Source organism: Oncorhynchus clarkii, chromosome 3 (genome assembly GCF_045791955.1).
Source record: "Oncorhynchus clarkii lewisi isolate Uvic-CL-2024 chromosome 3, UVic_Ocla_1.0, whole genome shotgun sequence".
NCBI classification, from domain to species: domain Eukaryota; kingdom Metazoa; phylum Chordata; class Actinopteri; order Salmoniformes; family Salmonidae; genus Oncorhynchus; species Oncorhynchus clarkii.
Genome location: NC_092149.1, coordinates 25,202,090 through 25,221,641, shown reverse-complemented (window position 1 = coordinate 25,221,641; position 19,552 = coordinate 25,202,090). Strand labels below are relative to the sequence as shown.

General features: G+C 43.4%; 1 pseudogene; it reads right to left on the bottom strand.

The window, feature by feature from the left end:
• The window catches only part of LOC139385233 (metalloreductase STEAP4-like), a 70,181-nt pseudogene that overhangs the window by 37,937 nt on the left and 12,692 nt on the right, over window positions 1-19,552 (bottom strand).

Below are 19,552 nucleotides of genomic sequence, written 5' to 3'. Positions count from 1 at the left end.
AACAGACAGATTATTTCACTTATAATTCACTGTATCACAATTCCAGTTGGTCAGAAGTTTACATACACTAAGTTGACTGTGCCTTTAAACAGCTTGGAAAATTCCAGAAAATGATGTCATGACTTTAGAAGCTTCTGATAGAATATGTCAATTAGCCTGAGTCAATTGGAGGTGTACCTGTGTATGTATTTCAAGGCCTACCTTCAAACTCAGTGCCTCTTTGCTTGACATCATGGGAAAATAAATAAATCAGCCAATACCTCAGAAAAAATGTGTAGACCTCCACAAGTCTGGTTCATCCATGAGAGCAATTTCCAAACGTCTGAAAGTACCACGTTCATCTGTACAAACAACAGTACACAAGTATAAACACCATGGGACCACGCAGCCGTCATACCGCTCAGAAAGGAGACGCATTCTGTCTCCTAGAGATTAACGTACTTTGGTGCGAAACGTGCACATCAATACCAGAACAACAACAAAGGACATTGTGAAGATGCTTGAGGAAACAGGTACAAAAGTATCTGTATCCACAGTAAAACGAGTCCTATATCGACATAAACTGAATGGCCGCTCAGCAAGGAAGAAGCCACTGCTCCAAAACCGCCATAAAAAAAAGCAAGACTACGGCCATAATGACCATTGTTATGTTTGGAGGAAAAGGGGGGTGGCTTGCAAGCCGAAGAACACCATCCCAACCATGAAGCACGGTTGGCAGCATCATGAAGCATGATGGCAGCATCATGTTGTGGGCGTGCTTTGCTGTAGGAGGGACTGGTGCACTTCACAAAACAGATGGAATCATGAGGAATGGAAATGTATATCTACAGTGCCTTGCGAAAGTATTCGGCCCCCTTGAACTTTGAGACCTTTTGCCACATTTCAGGCATCAAACATAAAGATATAAAACTCTATTTTTTTGTGAAGAATCAACAACAAGTGGGACACAATCATGAAGTGGAACGACATTTATTGGATATTTCAAACTTTTTTAACAAATCAAAAACTGAAAAATTGGGCGTGCAAAATTATTCAGCCCCTTTACTTTCAGTGCAGCAAACTCTCTCCAGAAGTTCAGTGAGGATCTCTGAATGATCCAATGTTGACCTAAATGACTAATGATGATAAATACAATCCACCTGTGTGTAATCAAGTCTCCGTATAAATGCACCTGCACTGTGATAGTCTCAGAGGTCCGTCAAAAGCGCAGAGAGCATCATGAAGAACAAGGAACACACCAGGCAGGTCCGAGATACTGTTGTGAAGAAGTTTAAAGCCGGATTTGGATACAAAAAGATTTCCCAAGTTTTAAACATCCCAAGGAGCACTGTGCAAGCGATAATATTGAAATGGAAGGAGTATCAGACCACTGCAAATCTACCAAGACCTGGCCGTCCCTCTAAACTTTCAGCTCATACAAGGAGAAGACTGATCAGAGATGCAGCCAAGAGGCCCATGATCACTCTGGATGAACTGCAGAGATCTACAGCTGAGATGGGAGACTCTGTCCATAGGACAACAATCAGTCGTATATTGCACAAATCTGGCCTTTATGGAAGAGTGGCAAGAAGAAAGCCATTTCTTAAAGATATCCATAAAAAGTGTTGTTTAAAGTTTGCCACAAGCCACCTGGGAGACACACCAAACATGTGGAAGAAGGTGCTCTGGTCAGATGAAACCAAAATTGAACTTTTTGGCAACAATGCAAAACGTTATGTTTGGCGTAAAAGCAACACAGCTGAACACACCATCCCCACTGTCAAACATGGTGGTGGCAGCATCATGGTTTGGGCCTGCTTTTCTTCAGCAGGGACAGGGAAGATGGTTAAAATTGATGGGAAGATGGATGGAGCCAAATACAGGACCATTCTGGAAGAAAACCTGATGGAGTCTGCAAAAGACCTGAGACTGGGACGGAGATTTGTCTTCCAACAAGACAATGATCCAAAACATAAAGCAAAATCTACAATGGAATGGTTCAGAAATAAACATATCCAGGTGTTAGAATGGCCAAGTCAAAGTCCAGACCTGAATCCAATCGAGAATCTGTGGAAAGAACTGAAAACTGCTGTTCACAAATGCTCTCCATCCAACCTCACTGAGCTCGAGCTGTTTTGCAAGGAGGAATGGGAAAAAATGTCAGTCTCTCGATGTGCAAAACTGATAGAGACATACCCCAAGTGACTTACAGCTGTAATCGCAGCAAAAGGTGGCGCTACAAAGTATTAACTTAAGGGGGCTGAATAATTTTGCACGCCCAATTTTTCAGTTTTTGATTTGTTAAAAAAGTTTGAAATATCCAATAAATGTCGTTCCACTTCATGATTGTGTCCCACTTGTTGTTGATTTTTCACAAAAAAATACAGTTTTATAACTTTGTTTGAAGCCTGAAATGTGGCAAAAGGTCGCAAAGTTCAAGGGGGCCGAATACTTTCGCAAGGCACTGTACATGCCATTATGTCAGTCTCCAGTCAAAAAGAGGGTTTCTTGTCCTGCTCCTGCATTCATACCAATCATCAGCAACAGAGCATTGGGGGTAGATGCATGTCTAACATCAATGTGTGCGCAATTACAATGATAATTTAACATGGTTAATTTCAGAAATGTTGATTTAACATAAACACACTGTTGGCAAGTAGGCTTAAAAAAGTAGTGGTGTCATGCAGTGGCTCCCAAACTTTTTATGGTCAGGTACCCCTTCAAACATTCAACCAGGTGCGTACCCCCTCTAGCACCAGGGTCAGCGCAGTCTCAAATGCTGTTTTTTGTCATCATTGTAAGCCTGCCACACAGACACGATATGATACATTTATTAAACATAAGAATGAACGTGAGTTGTTGTCACAACCTGGCTCATGGGAAGTGACAAAGAGCTCTTATAGGACCAGGACACAAATAATAATATAATATAATAATAATATAATAATAATAATACTTTCGCAAGGCACTGTATATATTGAAGCAACATCTCAAGACATCAGTTGTGAAGTTAAAGCTTGGTCTCAAATGGGCCTTCCGAAAGGACAATAACCCCAAGCATACTTCCAATGTTGTGGCAAAATGGCTTAAGGACAACAAAGTCAAGGAATTGGAGTGGCCATCACAAAGACCTGACCTCAATCTCATAGAAAATTTGTGGGCAGAACTGAAAAAGCATGTGCGAGCAAGGAGGTCTACAAACGTGATTCAGTTACACCAGCTCTGTCAGGAGGAATGGGCCAAAAGTCACCCAATTTATTATGGGAAGCTTGTGGAAGGCTACCCAAAACCTTTGACCCAAGTTAAATAATTTAAAGGAAATGCTACCGAATACTAATTGAGTGTATGTAAACTTCTGACCCACTGGAAATGTGATGAAATAAATAAAAGCTGAAATGAATCGCTCTCTACTATTATTCTGACATTTCACATTCTTAAAATAAAGTGGTGATCCTAACTGACCTAAGATAGGGCATTTTTACTTGGATTAAACATCAGGAATTGTGAAAATCTGAGTTTAAATGTAGTTGGCTAAGGTGTATGGAAACATCCGATAACTCTATATCTCCCTCACTAACTATAAGCATCAGCTGTCAGAGCAGCTTACCGATCACTGCAGCTGTACACAGCCCATCTGTAAATAGCCCACCCAACTACCTCATCCCCATATTGTTATAATTGTTTTGCTCTTTTGCACCCCAGTATCTCTACTTGCACATTATCATCTGCACACCTATCACTCCAGTGTTAATGCTAAATTTGAATTATTTCACCACTATGGCCCATTCATTGCTTTACCTCCCTAATCTTACTACATTTGTTTATCGATTTTTCTATTGTGTTATTGACTGTACGTTTGTCTATCCCATGTTTAACTCTGTGTTGTTGTTTTTGTCGCACAGCTCTGGTTTATCTTGGCCAGGTCGCAGTTATAAATGAGAACTTGTTCTCAACTGGCCTACCTGGTTAAATAAAGGTGAAATAAATTAATTTTAACATTTAAAAAATGTCATTTTGCTATGTTTTTGGGGAAGAACATTGTTTGCATCCATGATGACCAGCACTGCAGGTGTGAGAGACAACTTTACCAGCATCTTAGCATATGTATCGAGGAATCGTTGTGACATATGAAATACGAGTGATAGTGTAATCAATGTGCAATAACTATGTAAAAAAATATATGAACGCTTTAAATTACTATGTGACGTGCAGTCATATTCAGGTCCTGATTGGTCAACAAGCTTATTTGACATGTCAAATAGTGTTATTTGACGCATATTTTTTGACATGCGAAGACCCAAACGGCGTTCCATAGAAATCCTGGTTGGGAATGAAACGACTGAACAAATTAACAATGAAACAGCACAGCAAGTAAGTCAAAGAAATGTTTTGATTATGTTTTACTGGTAATGGGGACATACGTAAATGCCAACAAAAATAACTATTTGGTCAGTGTGGTGTGTGTGTGTAACCTTTATTTATCTAGGCAAGTCAGTTAGAACAAAATACCCCGGCCAAACCCGGACGACGCTGGGCCAATTGTGCTCCGCTCTATGGGACTCCCAATCATGGCCGGATGTGATACAGCCTGGACTCGAACCAGGGACTGTGGTGACACCTCTTGCACTGAGATGAAATGCCTTAGATCGCTGCGTCCATGTGTAACTGTACTAGAATGCTTAAAAGACAGCAAAAATTTCAAATACCGGTTATCGGTATCGGTATTGTTTTTTTTGGCAAGGAAAATATTGAATATCGGTATTGGCCAAAAATGTCATATCGGTGCATCACTAGTTTGTAGGCTTGTTTTATGTATGAGTTTATCTAATAAGGATATAAACTAGGATTACCGATAAGTCACTGAGACATCACTGTTACAGGAATGACACACGTGACCTCTAATCAACCTATCATGAGCAGGTGACCAGGGAGACACCTAACTGACAAAAATGTAAAAGGCTCTCTTATTCTCCATCCCTCTCTCCCTGTTGCATTATAAACCATTATCTCTCCTCTGTCTCATACACACATAGTGGGAGCAACAAACACACACACAGCCTTATTTCATGATGCTGTCAGCAGATGGACAGAAGCAAGAGGAATCACACACACACACACATTTCAGACTGCGGTGTGAGGGAACACAGGATGGATTCTCCTCTCTCTCGTTTCATCACGCTGCCATGACACACCTATTTGCCTCTCCCATCCATCTCCCAATATGTGTCTCTCAGTGTCCTGTGTGTGTGTGTGTGTGTGTGTGTGTGTGTGTGTGTGTGTGTGTGTGTGTGTGTGTGTGTGTGTGTGTGTGTGTGTGTGTGTGTGTGTGTGTGTGTCTTTGTGTGTGTGTGCAGGCCTTGTCCAAACCCTACAGTGTATAGGGCTGTGGCGGTCGTGGAATTTTGTCAGCCTGTTAATGTCATGCAAAACTCTGCCAGCCTCACGGTAATTGACCACTAATAAACATGAACCCATTTAGCATCTCCACGCCTCCACGCATACAAGTGACTGATGTGAGCCTTTTTGGAAGACAAGGTCTAAATCAATTTAATATTCACCATCTCAATAAATCCATAATTTATTTCAAGCAGGTCTGAAGAAACATTATGATATTTAAAAAAATGTACTTTAGAAGAACAGAACATTAGTTGGCCTACTGTATGTTATCCTATCTGGCTATGCGCCATTCCACAGGCTGTAGTCTTGTTCATTTAGCAGACAAGATATACTTATAAGTCCCGTGCCATTATTTTAAATGATTTTATAGTAAGAATAATAGATTTGAACTTTGCTAAATGAAATATAAACAATATTTTTCCCATGTTGAGAGGAGAAGTGATCATTTGAATCAGGTCCTATATTCTAGATTTAGTGTTAATTATTGCCTCGGGCTGCACACACTGTTCTCTCATCAAGTTATCATATTTTTACCCGTCAGACTATTCTCAATTTTATCATCTCAACTAACATGTGAAATGAGTTTAGATTTATAATGGCCCATTATCAAATGGGCAGGAACAGGGGTGGGGGAAATCATATGTACTCGAATAGAGAATGGAGGCCACCTTAATTTTTCAATCATGATGGATAGTGTCGTTACTTGACTCTAACATTAATCTGAAGACTGTTATTTATCTAATTAACTAACTATGTTTAATTGTTACCCGATTAACTTAATCATGCAACATTTAACTCATTAGGATCTGAGTCACCACAAGAGCGGTTCTTTAAAGAGTTACCATCTCCCCAATTAAACTCTAAACGGTCTTTACCTATCACATCTATAAACAGTCAACTTATTAATCATAACCTTGTATCATATCATCATTCTGAACAGTCGTAACCTTGCATCTGCAAAAACCAGAGCCTTATTTATGATTCAGTACTACACAAACTGGTTTATTTATTTATTTACTAGCCAATTAAATAGGAACACAGGATAAACACACAATTTGCACCGGTTACTGACTGGAGAATGAATACGCAGAAAACAGGTCCATAGCGGAATGACAACAACATTGCTGCTTATTAAATAAGAGATGGAGAGGGAGAGTGAGAGGGACAGAGACATTTAACATTGGTACATTCAGACACTACTCTCACTTGCATTAACCTCATACTTTGCACACGAACCGCCGGCCGCTTTGAGTAAGTAATCATGAATGTATTTACGTGAAATTCTTGGGTCGCTGGGGATCTCTCGGTGGACAGGGCAGCCTTGTAAAAATGGGGTTGAGCCTTACTGCGGCATGCTTGTAAGGCTCTGATTGTCCAAAATGGTTCCACCAAGACTTCTACTGTGTCCTTCTTTGTAGTTTATTTTCCATCCATTCGCTCTTGAAGATGCTTCTTTGAAGATAGGCTAGCCAGCCGTATTGATGGTTCCCCAGTGGGGTGATGAGGGTAGCGTAATGCTCCTTAAATTCGCTTTCAAAGATACTTTACTTAGAACAGCTAATCAGCTGTACCAGTGATTGTCCGGGAGGTGAGTTTATCGTCTCCACCTCGTGTTGAGATTCAAAGTTCAAACCACTTTAAACGTGCAGCTGCAGCTTCACGTTTTTCTGGTCTGATATGTTAATTTCTTAACACATAATTTATACAGTTGGCAGGACATGCTCTCTGACCTCACTCAGGGGCTGTTACTACTCACTGTGTAAAGTTATAAAAAACAATTATCTCTTATAGCTTCTCAAAACACATCCCTCCTTTTTCATATTACATGCACAGCATATGGTATGGAAACTTCCAAGTTACAGTATTTCCTTTATACATTTTTTAATGACATCACAAAATAACCAACAAAATGACATTAGTGTTCTATAGATCGCCTCTGACCATTCCCTGCGATCTATGTTTGAAATATTGTTCCAGTATTCACTTTTGAACGTGTTACATAATGACCAGACCGCACACGCGCATGTTGATTTTGTCCCCCCACACCAGACGCGATTAGGACGCACAGGTTGAAATATAAAAACGAACTCAACCAATTATATTAATTTGGGGACAGGTTAAAAATCATTCAACATTTATGACAATTTAGCTAGCTAGCTTGCTGTTGCTAGCCAATTTGTCCTTGTCCTGGGATATAAACATTGGGTTGTTATTTTACCTGAAATGCCACAACCCACTGGAGTGTGGACATCAGTTCATATTTCAATCACCCACGTGAGTATGTGCTCCTAAAAACCAATGAGGAGATGGCACGTAGGTATATCCCTCCTAAAAAACAATGAGGAGATGGAAGAGGCAGGACAATGCAACGCGTTGAGCGTCACAAATAGAACCAAGTTCTATTTTAGCACCTGGCCATGCAGACGATCCCTGACACGCGCAAGTGTGGGGTGCAATGATTGAATAACATGTATGTACAGTGCCTTGCGAAAGTATTCGGCCCCCTTGAACTTTACGACCTTTTGCCACATTTCAGGCTTCAAACATAAAGATATAAAACTCTATTTTTTTGTGAAGAATCAACAACAAGTGGGACACAATCATGAAGTGGAACAACATTTATTGGATATTTCAAACTTTTTTAACAAATCAAAAACTGAAAAATTGGGCGTGCAAAATTATTCAGCCCCCTTAAGTTAATTCTTTGTAGCGCCACCTTTTGCTGCGATTACAGCTGTAAGTCGCTTGGGGTATGTCTCAGTTTTGCACATCGAGAGACTGACATCTTTTCCCATTCCTCCTTGCAAAACAGCTCGAGCTCAGTGAGGTTGGATGGAGAGCATTTGTGAACAGCAGTTTTCAGTTCTTTCCACAGATTCTCGATTGGATTCAGGTCTGGACTTTGACTTGGCCATTCTAACACCTGGATATGTTTATTTTTGAACCATTCTATTGTAGATTTTGCTTTATGTTTTGGATCATTGTCTTGTTGGAAGACAAATCTCCGTCCCAGTCTCAGGTCTTTTGCAGACTCCATCAGGTTTTCTTCCAGAATGGTCCTGTATTTGGCGCCATCCATCTTCCCATCAATTTTAACCATCTTCCCTGTCCCTGCTGAAGAAAAGCAGGCCCAAACCATGATGCTGCCACCACCATGTTTGACAGTGGGGATGGTGTGTTCAGCTGTGTTGCTTTTACGCCAAACATAACGTTTTGCATTGTTGCCAAAAAGTTACATTTTGGTTTCATCTGACCAGAGCACCTTCTTCAACATGTTTGGTGTGTCTCCCAGGTTGTCACGTTCTGACCTCTATTTCCTTTGTTTTGCATTTATTTAGTATGGTCAGGGCGTGAGTTGGGTGGGCAGTCTATGTTTGTTTTTCTATGTTTTGGGGCAGTTCTATGTTTTCGGCCTAGTATGGTTCTCAATCAGAGGCAGGTGTCATTAGTTGTCTCTGATTGAGAATCATACTTAGGTAGCCTGGGTTTCACTGTTTGTTTGTGGGTGATTTGTTCCTGTTTTTGTGTTTGCACCAGACAGGGCTGTTTTGAGTTCTCACGTTTCTTGTTTTTTTCGTTAGTTTGTTCATGTATAGTGTCGTCAATAAATTACAATGAACAACCACCACGCTGCGCTTTGGTCCGCCTCTACTTCACAAGAAGAGAACCGTTACAGAATCACCCACCACAACAGGACCAAGCGGTGTGGTAATGGGCAAAGGAGAAAGCAGCAGCAGGAACAGCGTGAGGAGGTATGGACATGGGAGGACGAATTAGACGGTAAAGGACCTTGGGCTCAGCCAGGAGAATATCGCCGCCCCAAGGAAGAACGGGAGGCGGCGAAAGCGGAGAGGCGCTGGTATGAGGAGGCAGCGCGGCGTCGTGGATGGAAGCCCGGGAGTCAGCCCCAAAAATTTCTTGGGGGGGGGCTAACAGGGAGTATGGCTACGCCAGGTAGGAGACCTGAGCCAACTTCCTGTGGTTACCGGGGGGCTAGAGAGACCGGGCAGGCACCGTGTTACATTCCAGCTCCGCGTATCGGCCGGGCTAGAGTGGGCATCGAGCCAAGTGCCATGAAGCCGGCTCTACGCATCTGGTCTCCAGTGCGTCTCCTTGGGCCGGCTTACATGGCACCAGCCTTGCGCACGGTGTCCCCGGTTCGCCTGCATAGCCCAGTGCGGGCTATTCCACCTCGCCGCACTGGCAGGGCGACCGGGACCATTCAACCGGGTAAGGTTGGGCAGGCTCGGTGCTCAAGAGCTCCAGTGCGCCTGCACGGCCCGGTCTATCCGTCACCACCTCCACACCCCAGCCCTCCGGTGGCAGCTCCCCGTACCAGGCTGTCTCTCCGGCCCATCCGTCCAGAGCCTTCCTCTTCTCCAGCGCTGCCGGAGTCTCCCGCCTCTCCGGCGCTACCAGAGCCTTCCTCTCCAGCGCTGCCGGAGTCTCCCGCCTCTCCGGCGCTACCAGAGCCTTCCTCCTCTCCAGCGCTGCCGGAGTCTCCCGTCTGTCCGGCGCCTCTGCCGGAGCCTCCCGCCTGTCCGGCGCCGCTGCCGGAGCGTCCCGCCTGTCCGGCGCCGCTGCCGGAGCCTCCCGCCTGTCCGGCGCCGCTGCCGGAGCCTCCCGCCTGTCCGGCGCCTCTGCCGGAGCCTCCCGCCTGTCCGGCGCCGCTGCCGGAGCCTCCCGCCTTTCCGGCGCCGCTGCCGGAGCCTCCCGCCTGTCCGGCGCCTCTGCCGGAGCCTCCCGCCTGTCCGGCGCCTCTGCCGGAGCCTCCCGCCTGTCCGGCGCCTCTGCCGGAGCCTCCCGCCTGTCCGGCGCCTCTGCCGGAGCCTCCCGCCTGTCCGGCGCCTCTGCCGGAGCCTCCCGTCTGCCCAGCGCCAGCGCCGCCCGTCTGCCCAACGCCGCCAGCGCCGCCCGTCTGCCCAGCGCCGCCAGCGCCGCCCGTCTGCCCAACGCCGCCAGCGCCGCCCGTCTGCCCAGCGCCGCCAGCGCCGCCCGTCTGCCCAGCGCCGCCAGTGCCGCCCGTCTGCCCAGCGCCGCCAGTGCCGCCCGTCTGCCAGGAGCCGCCAATGCCGCCCGTCAGCCAGGAGCCGCCAGTGCCGCCCGTCAGCCAGGGGCCGCCAGTGCCGCCCGTCAGCCAGGGGCCGCCAGTGCCGCCCGTCAGCCAGGGGCCGCCAGTGCCGCCAGTCAGCCAGGGGCCGCCAGTGCCGCCAGTCAACCAGGGGCCGCCAGTGCCGCCCGTCAGCCAGGGGCCGCCAGTGCCGCCAGTCAGCCAGGGGCCGCCAGTGCCGCCAGTCAACCAGGGGCCGCCAGTGCCGCCAGTCAGCCAGGGGCCGCCAGTGCCGCCAGTCAGCCAGGGGCCGCTAGAGCCCCTCCGCCCGGAGCAGCTGCCCCTCTGTCCCGAGCAGCTGTCCCTCTGTCCCGAGCAGCTGTCCCTCTGTCCCGAGCAGCTGTCCCTCTGTCCCGAGCAGCTGCTTCACCTCTGTCCCGAGCTGCCCCTCTGTCCCAAGCAGCCCCTCTGTCCAGTGGGGTCATTGAGAGGGGTGGGCATGGTGAGTAAGCCACGGAGGCGGACAATAAGGCGGACTGAGACAATGGCGAAGTGGGGTCCGCGTCCCGCGCCAGAGCCGCCACCGCGGACAGACGCCCACCCAGACCCTCCCCTATAGGTCAAGGTTTTGCGGCCGGAGTCCGCACCTTTGGGGGGGGGTACTGTCACGTTCTGACCTCTATTTCCTTTGTTTTGCATTTATTTAGTATGGTCAGGGCGTGAGTTGGGTGGGCAGTCTATGTTTGTTTTTCTATGTTTTGGGGCAGTTCTATGTTTTCGGCCTAGTATGGTTCTCAATCAGAGGCAGGTGTCATTAGTTGTCTCTGATTGAGAATCATACTTAGGTAGCCTGGGTTTCACTGTTTGTTTGTGGGTGATTTGTTCCTGTTTTTGTGTTTGCACCAGACAGGGCTGTTTTGAGTTCTCACGTTTCTTGTTTTTTTCGTTAGTTTGTTCATGTATAGTGTCGTCAATAAATTACAATGAACAACCACCACGCTGCGCTTTGGTCCGCCTCTACTTCACAAGAAGAGAACCGTTACACAGGTGGCTTGTGGCAAACTTTAAACAACACTTTTTATGGATATCTTTAAGAAATGGCTTTCTTCTTGCCACTCTTCCATAAAGGCCAGATTTGTGCAATATACGACTGATTGTTGTCCTATGGACAGAGTCTCCCACCTCAGCTGTAGATCTCTGCAGTTCATCCAGAGTGATCATGGGCCTCTTGGCTGCATCTCTGATCAGTCTTCTCCTTGTATGAGCTGAAAGTTTAGAGGGACGGCCATGTCTTGGTAGATTTGCAGTGGTCTGATACTCCTTCCATTTCAATATTATCGCTTGCACAGTGCTCCTTGGGATGTTTAAAGCTTGGGAAATCTTTTTGTATCCAAATCCGGCTTTAAACTTCTTCACAACAGTATCTCGGACCTGCCTGGTGTGTTCCTTGTTCTTCATGATGCTCTCTGCGCTTTTGACGGACCTCTGAGACTATCACAGTGCAGGTGCATTTATACGGAGACTTGATTACACACAGGTGGATTGTATTTATCATCATTAGTCATTTAGGTCAACATTGGATCATTCAGAGATCCTCACTGAACTTCTGGAGAGAGTTTGCTGAACTGAAAGTAAAGGGGCTGAATAATTTTGCACGCCCAATTTTTCAGTTTTGATTTGTTAAAAAAGTTTGAAATATCCAATAAATGTCGTTCCACTTCATGATTGTGTCCCACTTGTTGTTGATTCTTCACAAAAAAAATACAGTTTTATATCTTTATGTTTGAAGCCTGAAATGTGGCAAAAGGTCGCAAAGTTCAAGGGAACCGAATACTTTGGCAAGGCAATGTATATACAGGTGTGTGCCTATCCAAATCATGTCCAATCAATTGAATTTACCACTTGTGGACTCCAATCAAGTTGTAGAAACATCTCAAGGATGATCAATAGAAACAGGATGCAACTGAGCTCAATTTTGAGACTCAAAGCAAAGGGTCTGAATAATTTATGTTTTTTATTTGTAAGACATTTGCAAAACTTTTGAAAAACCTGTTTTTGGTTTGTCATTCTGGGCTACTGTGTGTAGATTGATGAGAACATTTTTGAATAATGCTGTAACATAACAAAATGTGGAAAAACTCAAGGGTCTGAATACTTCCTGAATGCACTCTATATAGGCCTATGTATATGCATAAGCTCTTATATGCGTGTGGGAGTTTTGAATTAATCATCACCTCTGAAAGCGCTGTCCATTTTGTTGTTAGGCTTTGAAACAACTTCCACAACGACCATATTTTCCACTCAGTTTTACCCTGGTGTTGAACTTCTTTCTTCAGTTTGATCAATCACAGTGAGGTGAGTTTTAAAAGCATGATACTGTTTTTATGATGTGATTTTTGATAGCGTTTTTTTATTTAATATATTTTTTTATAGCATTTTCATTGATGTCAAAGTGGTTAGAGGGACAATAGAGCCCCAAGTACCAGGCCATTAGCAACCTAATCGTTGTTAGCGATTTGGGTATGTCCAGAGTGCATGAGGAAATTACCATGTGGAATTTTAATGCGGTCATGACTCATGATTGCCGGTTAGTATGGTCACCGCAACAGCCCTGCATTGCTCTTCCTTTATTGAGCACTGAAGCTCAATATTTAAAGTGGAGCTGACAGCGTTTTAGCAACATGAAATCTTATTCAAATCTGTTCATATACACCCCCAGGAAGAATATTACACTTTTTTTTCTGACAATCGCGAGGAATTTAGATCATTAGAAGGCATTCGCCAAAAGCCTCAAAATACACCTGAAATTATTTATGCAAATGTGTGAATAGCACGGGAGTCCTCTTACATTTGGGAACTTTACAGTCCAATTGATCAAACAACCTTGAAAAGGTAGGAAATCTCTCCCTAATGCTAGCCAGAGCGAGATGAGCTAAAATCTAACAAGGGAACAATAGATAATCCCTCTCAGCTAGTTGGCGTCAAAATTGCAGTAGTAGCATGCTCGTCCTTCTACAGCTTGCCTGCCATGCTTGTCCAAACCCACGTTTTGACAACTGAGTGGGAACTTGTCTGCCTGGCCGCCCATTTGATCGACACCAAATACATTTGATTGACAACTAAGAGATATGCGAACTGTGGATAACAAAACAGTCGTTCAAGTTCAGAATATCTAGCTAGCAAGACTATTCATATTTGTTGCTATCTAACCAAATGACACCTTCATCTCTAGCTGTAGCCACCGAAAAACGATGTAAGGGAAAAAGGTCAGTCACTCACCCACTCCTCCAATGACAAGTCATCCCAGCAGCTAGCTAGTTAATGTTAGGCTCCGTGTTTTTAGCGTGCTAAATAAATATCTAGTGACATAAATAGATACTGTTGCTGAGTTACAGTTCATATAAGGAAATCAGTCAATTGAAATAAATGCATTAGGCCCGAATCTATGGATTTCACATGACTGGGCAAGAGCGCAGCCATGGGTGGGCCTGGGAGGGCATAGGCCCACCTACATTGGAGCCCACCCACTGGGAGCCAGGCCCAGCCAATCAATTTCCCCACAGATGGGCTTTATGACAGATAGAAATACTCCTCAGATAGAAACACTCCTTGCACTGCATGGATCACCGGTACAGTTGAATGCAGCATTGCTGTATGGTGTACTCAAAATGTATTGTAGTTGAATAGCCACCATGGGCTACTGCTCAAATGTTGCTATAATAGGTCTACATGTTTCTCCTTTGCATAGTGTTTTGTTGCAGGTTTAGTTTTTTGGTTATTCATTGTCAAGCTTTAAAAACCATAGCTAGACTGCAACATTTTAGTAGCCTAGCTATGACTGTGGCATGTGTCTATACCCTTCCCCTCTGCTGCACTTGAAATGGGACACATGAAAACAATTGAAGTTGAATTCACCTTAGTTACAGTCATCCATTTCTGTTCAAAATATTGAGTCATTGAAACTGAAACAGTGCATCCTGAATGGGTAGAAGAAGCAAACAGTGTACCAGGCCAGTTGTGATTTACAACTTGATAGCAAGATTTTATGGACTACCAAGAAATGTGTTGGTAAATTACATTAATCATGCCTCATTGAACTGCTTCCTTCTATTCTGCCAACGGTAACACTTTACACCCAGTAACATAATAAGTTATGACAAGGTCATAACCATATGGTAATAACACTTTTTTAAGTCATTTTTGAAATAACTAGCAGAAAATACACTTTATGACACTGTCATGAAGCATTATGACCATCCAGTGTCACTTTACGTGGACTAAGAAAATACACTGACACTGTCATGAAGCATTATGACCATCATAATCATATACGCCAGATAGGCCTATCACATACAGTGCCTTGCGAAAGTATTCGGCCCCCTTGAACTTTGCGACCTTTTGCCACATTTCAGGCTTCAAACATAAAGATATAAAACTCTATTTTTTTTGTGAAGAATCAACAACAAGTGGGACACAATCATGAAGTGGAACGACATTTATTGGATATTTCAAACTTTTTTAACAAATCAAAAACTGAAAAATTGGGTGTGTGTGTGTGTGTGTGTGTGTGTGTGTCTAGTTACGTGTGTGCGAGTGTGCGCGGTGAGCGTGTGTGTATGTTCGTTTATGATGATTACGTTTCAGCATTGAGCTGCCCAGTGGACACAAGAAAACACATACTCCCATTTCTCCTCTTTTTCTATCTGCTCTCCAGACCTTTTTATTATTACGGTAAACTATAAACTTTTAAGCCATAATGTGTTTGAGAATGTTTAAGCCATAATGTGTTTGAGAATGTGGTACAGTGCGGTGAAAAAGTATGTGCCCCCATTCTGATTTTCTCTATTTTTGTTATCAGATCTTATCAGATCTTCAACCAAAACCTAATATTAGATAAAGGGAACCTGAGTTTACAAATAAAATAAGTGTCATTTTTTGGGTTATTTATTTATTTAAATTTATTCAACACCCAATTCCCTTGTGTGAAAAAGTAATTGCCCCCTTACACTCAATAACGATTTGTGCCTCCATTAGCTCCAATGACTGCAACCAAATGCTTCCTGTAGTTGTTGATCAGTCTCTCACATCGCTGTGGGGGAATTTTGGCCCACTCTTGCATACAGAACTGCTTTAGCTCAGCAACATTTGTGGGTTTTCAAGGATGAACTTCAAGGATGAACTGCTCCTTCTAAGTGCTCCCACAACATCTCCATTGGGATTAGGTCTGGACTTTGACTAGGCCCTTCCAAAACTTCAAATGTGTTGCTTTTTAACAATTTTCATGTAGACTTGATTGTGTATTTGGGATCATTGTCTTGCTGCATTACGCAGCTGTGCTTCAGTTTCAGCTCACAGACGGATGGCCTGATACAGAGCAGAATTCAACGTCCCTTCTATTAAGGCAAGTCATCCAGTTCCTGAGGCAGCAAAGCATCCTCAAATCATAACACTACCACCACCACGCTTGACCGTTGGTCTGAGGTTCTTACTTTGGAATGGAGTGTTTGGTTTTCGGCAGACATAATGGGACCCATCTCATCCAATATTAGTTTTGCATTCCGTATGCAAAACTTGAGAAAATTAGAAGGGGGGGCAAATACTTTTTTAACAGCACTGTATATCATGGATAATACATTATTATAAGCAGAGGTGTAATGCGCCCCAAAAATCTAAGGGGGTACAAAGTATGTAAGGATGGCTGGTAGTTGTAGAACTTTGCATTTTTCAAACACCTAACATAGCTTTTTCCTGCAATCTAGAGTCATAATCATTGTTACGGATACAGGTATCCTGTGTGTATGTATCCTGTGTTGTTTTCTCGCCTTCTCCCCTCAGAGGTGAAAATCATCACTCCCCAATCAGTCACCAATCAATCATCAATCAGAAGACACACCTCCTCCTGTTTCCTACCCAATCACAGTTCCTTTCCTAGTTGTTTGCTCTGGAGCTCAATCTCTCTGTAAATGCCATATGTCTGTAGATCGCTATGGTTCACGCTCTCCTACTATGTCTCTTTATGTATTGAGCTCTCTTTTGTTTGAGCACCTCCATATCACTTTGTCCTCACCTGTGAGTATTGCTTTTTTGTTATGGTGTTTGTTTGCTGGTGGGAAAAGGGGGAACCAAGACAAGTCGCCCATGGACATACACTACCCGTAGGTGAACTTTGTTAAATACACTAGTTAGAACTGGGCGGACCACCCACTGTATTTTTGGTTAGTTAGTTAGCTGCTGTTGAAATAGGCTAGTCTAGCTTAGGGGTGTTTTTGAAAACATATTATTTCTTTCCTTGGGTCCAGCTCAGCCCCTTTTCCTGCCCCCCCCCCCCATTACCGTGTGTTTCTAATAAACCATGTGTTTGATGGTAATTTAGTTGTCTGTGGTTATTTCGTTCTCACTTTTACTTTTTCACTATAATTTGCATGAGTTATGTTACGGGTTTCGTTACCATCTCCCCTAGACTGTCGGGCCAAAAGGGATTCGTAACAATCATTATGCTTAATTTCATGTTAAATGTGTCACGACTTCCGCCGAAGTCGGTTCCTCGCCTTGTTTGGGTGGTGGTCGACGTCACCGGTCTTCTAGCCATCGCCGATCCACCTTTCATTTCCTTTTGTCTTGTTTTCCCACACACCTGGTTTACATTTCCATCATTACTTGTGTATTTAACCCTCTGTTCCCCCCATGTCTGTGTGTGAAATTGTTTGTAAGTGCTTGTGCACATTTTGACTGGTGGCGACGGGTTTTGTACCCATATTTTGTTTTTCTGGATGCTGTAGGTTTTGATAATTAAACTGCTCCGGTTATTACCCAGCTCTGCTCTCCTGCGTCTGACTTCCCACCAGTTACGCACCCCTTACAATATGTATATTTTTCTGCATATCTAAGCAAACCTCTTGAGCTATCTTTATCCTCCTGACTGTGCTTATTTTTTAAAGAAACTAAATATTCTTCTCTGCAAAAATCTGGGTAAAAGATTAGTAATTGCTTTTATATCCAGTAGGCATGCCAGCTAAGATAGTTACTCTATACTCTAACTTGATCTCTGTAGCTAGTTATGAGGTTGGGAGATTGGGCACAGATCTGGACTAACTAATTCCAACTTCATAAAATTGCTAGGTGGCAAGTAGTATTACAGCGGAACAACATTGTTAAAAACTAATCACGTTGGCACTAATTTCAGAACCTTGTGGTCATTTTTCAAAACTCTAGACACAAACTCAAAACGGTCATCACTTGTAACACAGGCTGTCCAATGTTCAAAACATTGCATTGTGCATTCATATCTTTAAAGAAACCTTGAACTGAAAACCAGTTCCTAAGAAATATTGCTTTCCAATGAGAACTCACTGAACAGAGACCTAAAAGAAATCTGAACGGTTAGTCCTCAGGGTTTTGCCTGCTACATAAGTTATGTTATACTCAGACATGATTCAAACAGTTTTAGAAGCTTCAGTGTTTTCTATCCAAATCTATGAATAATATGCACATCTTATGTTCTTGACATGAGTAGCAGGAAGTTGAAATTGGGCACGCTATTTATCCAAAAGTGAAAATTCTGCCCCCTAGCCCCAAGAGGTTAATTAAGGAGAGTATGGGGGTAAGTACAGGTTGGGAAATTGTGGATGGGCCTGAAACCATGCTTGCACCATTTGAGCATGGTGGAACCTGACATTATCCCACACAATGACATAGGTTATGCCATCAGCTCTACACATGATTTAGCTCATCAAGGAAGGTTACAGTCGAACAGCGAATCATGTGGCTGCCTGCTACTCAATATATAGAGTACAGAGCTTTCGATGTTCGACCAAACATTTAGAACGGGCAAGATGCGTAATCTAAGCAACTTTGACTGTGGTATGATTGATGCCACACATGGTGACTCCAGCATCTCAAACAGCTGCCTTCCTGGGATTTTTATGCACTACAGTCTAGAGTTTACAGAGAATGGTGCGATAAACAAAACACATTCAGTGAGCGGCAGTTCTGTGGGCAAAACACCTTGTTAATGAGAGGTCAGAGGAGAATGTCCAGACTTATTCAAGCTAACCGAAAGGCCACACATGCTCATAACCGCTGTTTAAAACGGTGTGCAGAAGGGCATCTCTTAATGTACAACACTGAATAATTCAGGCTGTTGTGGAGGCAAAAGGGGGTCCTACCCAGTACTAGATAAGTGTACCTAATAAAGTGGCCGGTGAGTGTACAGTAATGTCAAATCTGAAAACATGGTCTGGAAAAGTGGTACATGGGACCATACAAAGTGTCTGAAGAAATATTACATCCATAGATAATGTAGTCCAATTGGTTCATGTTCCACGGTAATTGGTGTCAATGGATCTCGTTATTCTGAAACTTTCATGATCTAAACATGGAATGTTTGTCAGTTTACATAAAACTATGCATTAAGAGTAATGCAACAGTTACTTATTATTTTGAGCAGTTGTATCAATTGATAGATCATTGTAATGAAATGAATAGACAGTCATTTCAGATGTAATGTGTGAATTACTTTTTGAAATGGTAATAGTTGTCATTTTGAACAGGTGATTTTAGATCAATGAACAACTAATCTTAGCTTTGTGTATTGTATCCAAGAAATTGGAAAAATAAATAGAAGAACTTGAAAAATGTTCATTTTGATCATTGGTTGTGAGTTTTGAAAAATGACATCAAGGTTCTGAAATTAGTGCCAAAGTGATTGTAAAAAACGAACATCAATTTATTTAAAAAAAAATGTTAAACAGGAAAAACCCTCTGATTATAAGGCAAGGTGTTAGGCTGTGACTACATTCATGATACACTATGGCCTTTTATAAAACAGATCAGTAAACGTTTTTCACAAAGAAAGACAAGATGTATAGATGTCTGTCTATGGAAGATATTCCTACATAGAGGAGTGGGTGGTATGAACCAAAACCAACACACACACCTCTGTAAGGTGGATCAGACACTGACAGCTTAATACAGCAGGACAAAGAGAGAGGGATAGCTCGAATATGATGGACTCATGAGTAATGTGTGTGTGTGTGTTGAATGGGAGTTACCTGGCACTGTCTCTCAATTTGTCAGTGCTTGACAGCAGCATTGTTTGTGTGTGTGTATATATATATGTGTGTGTTT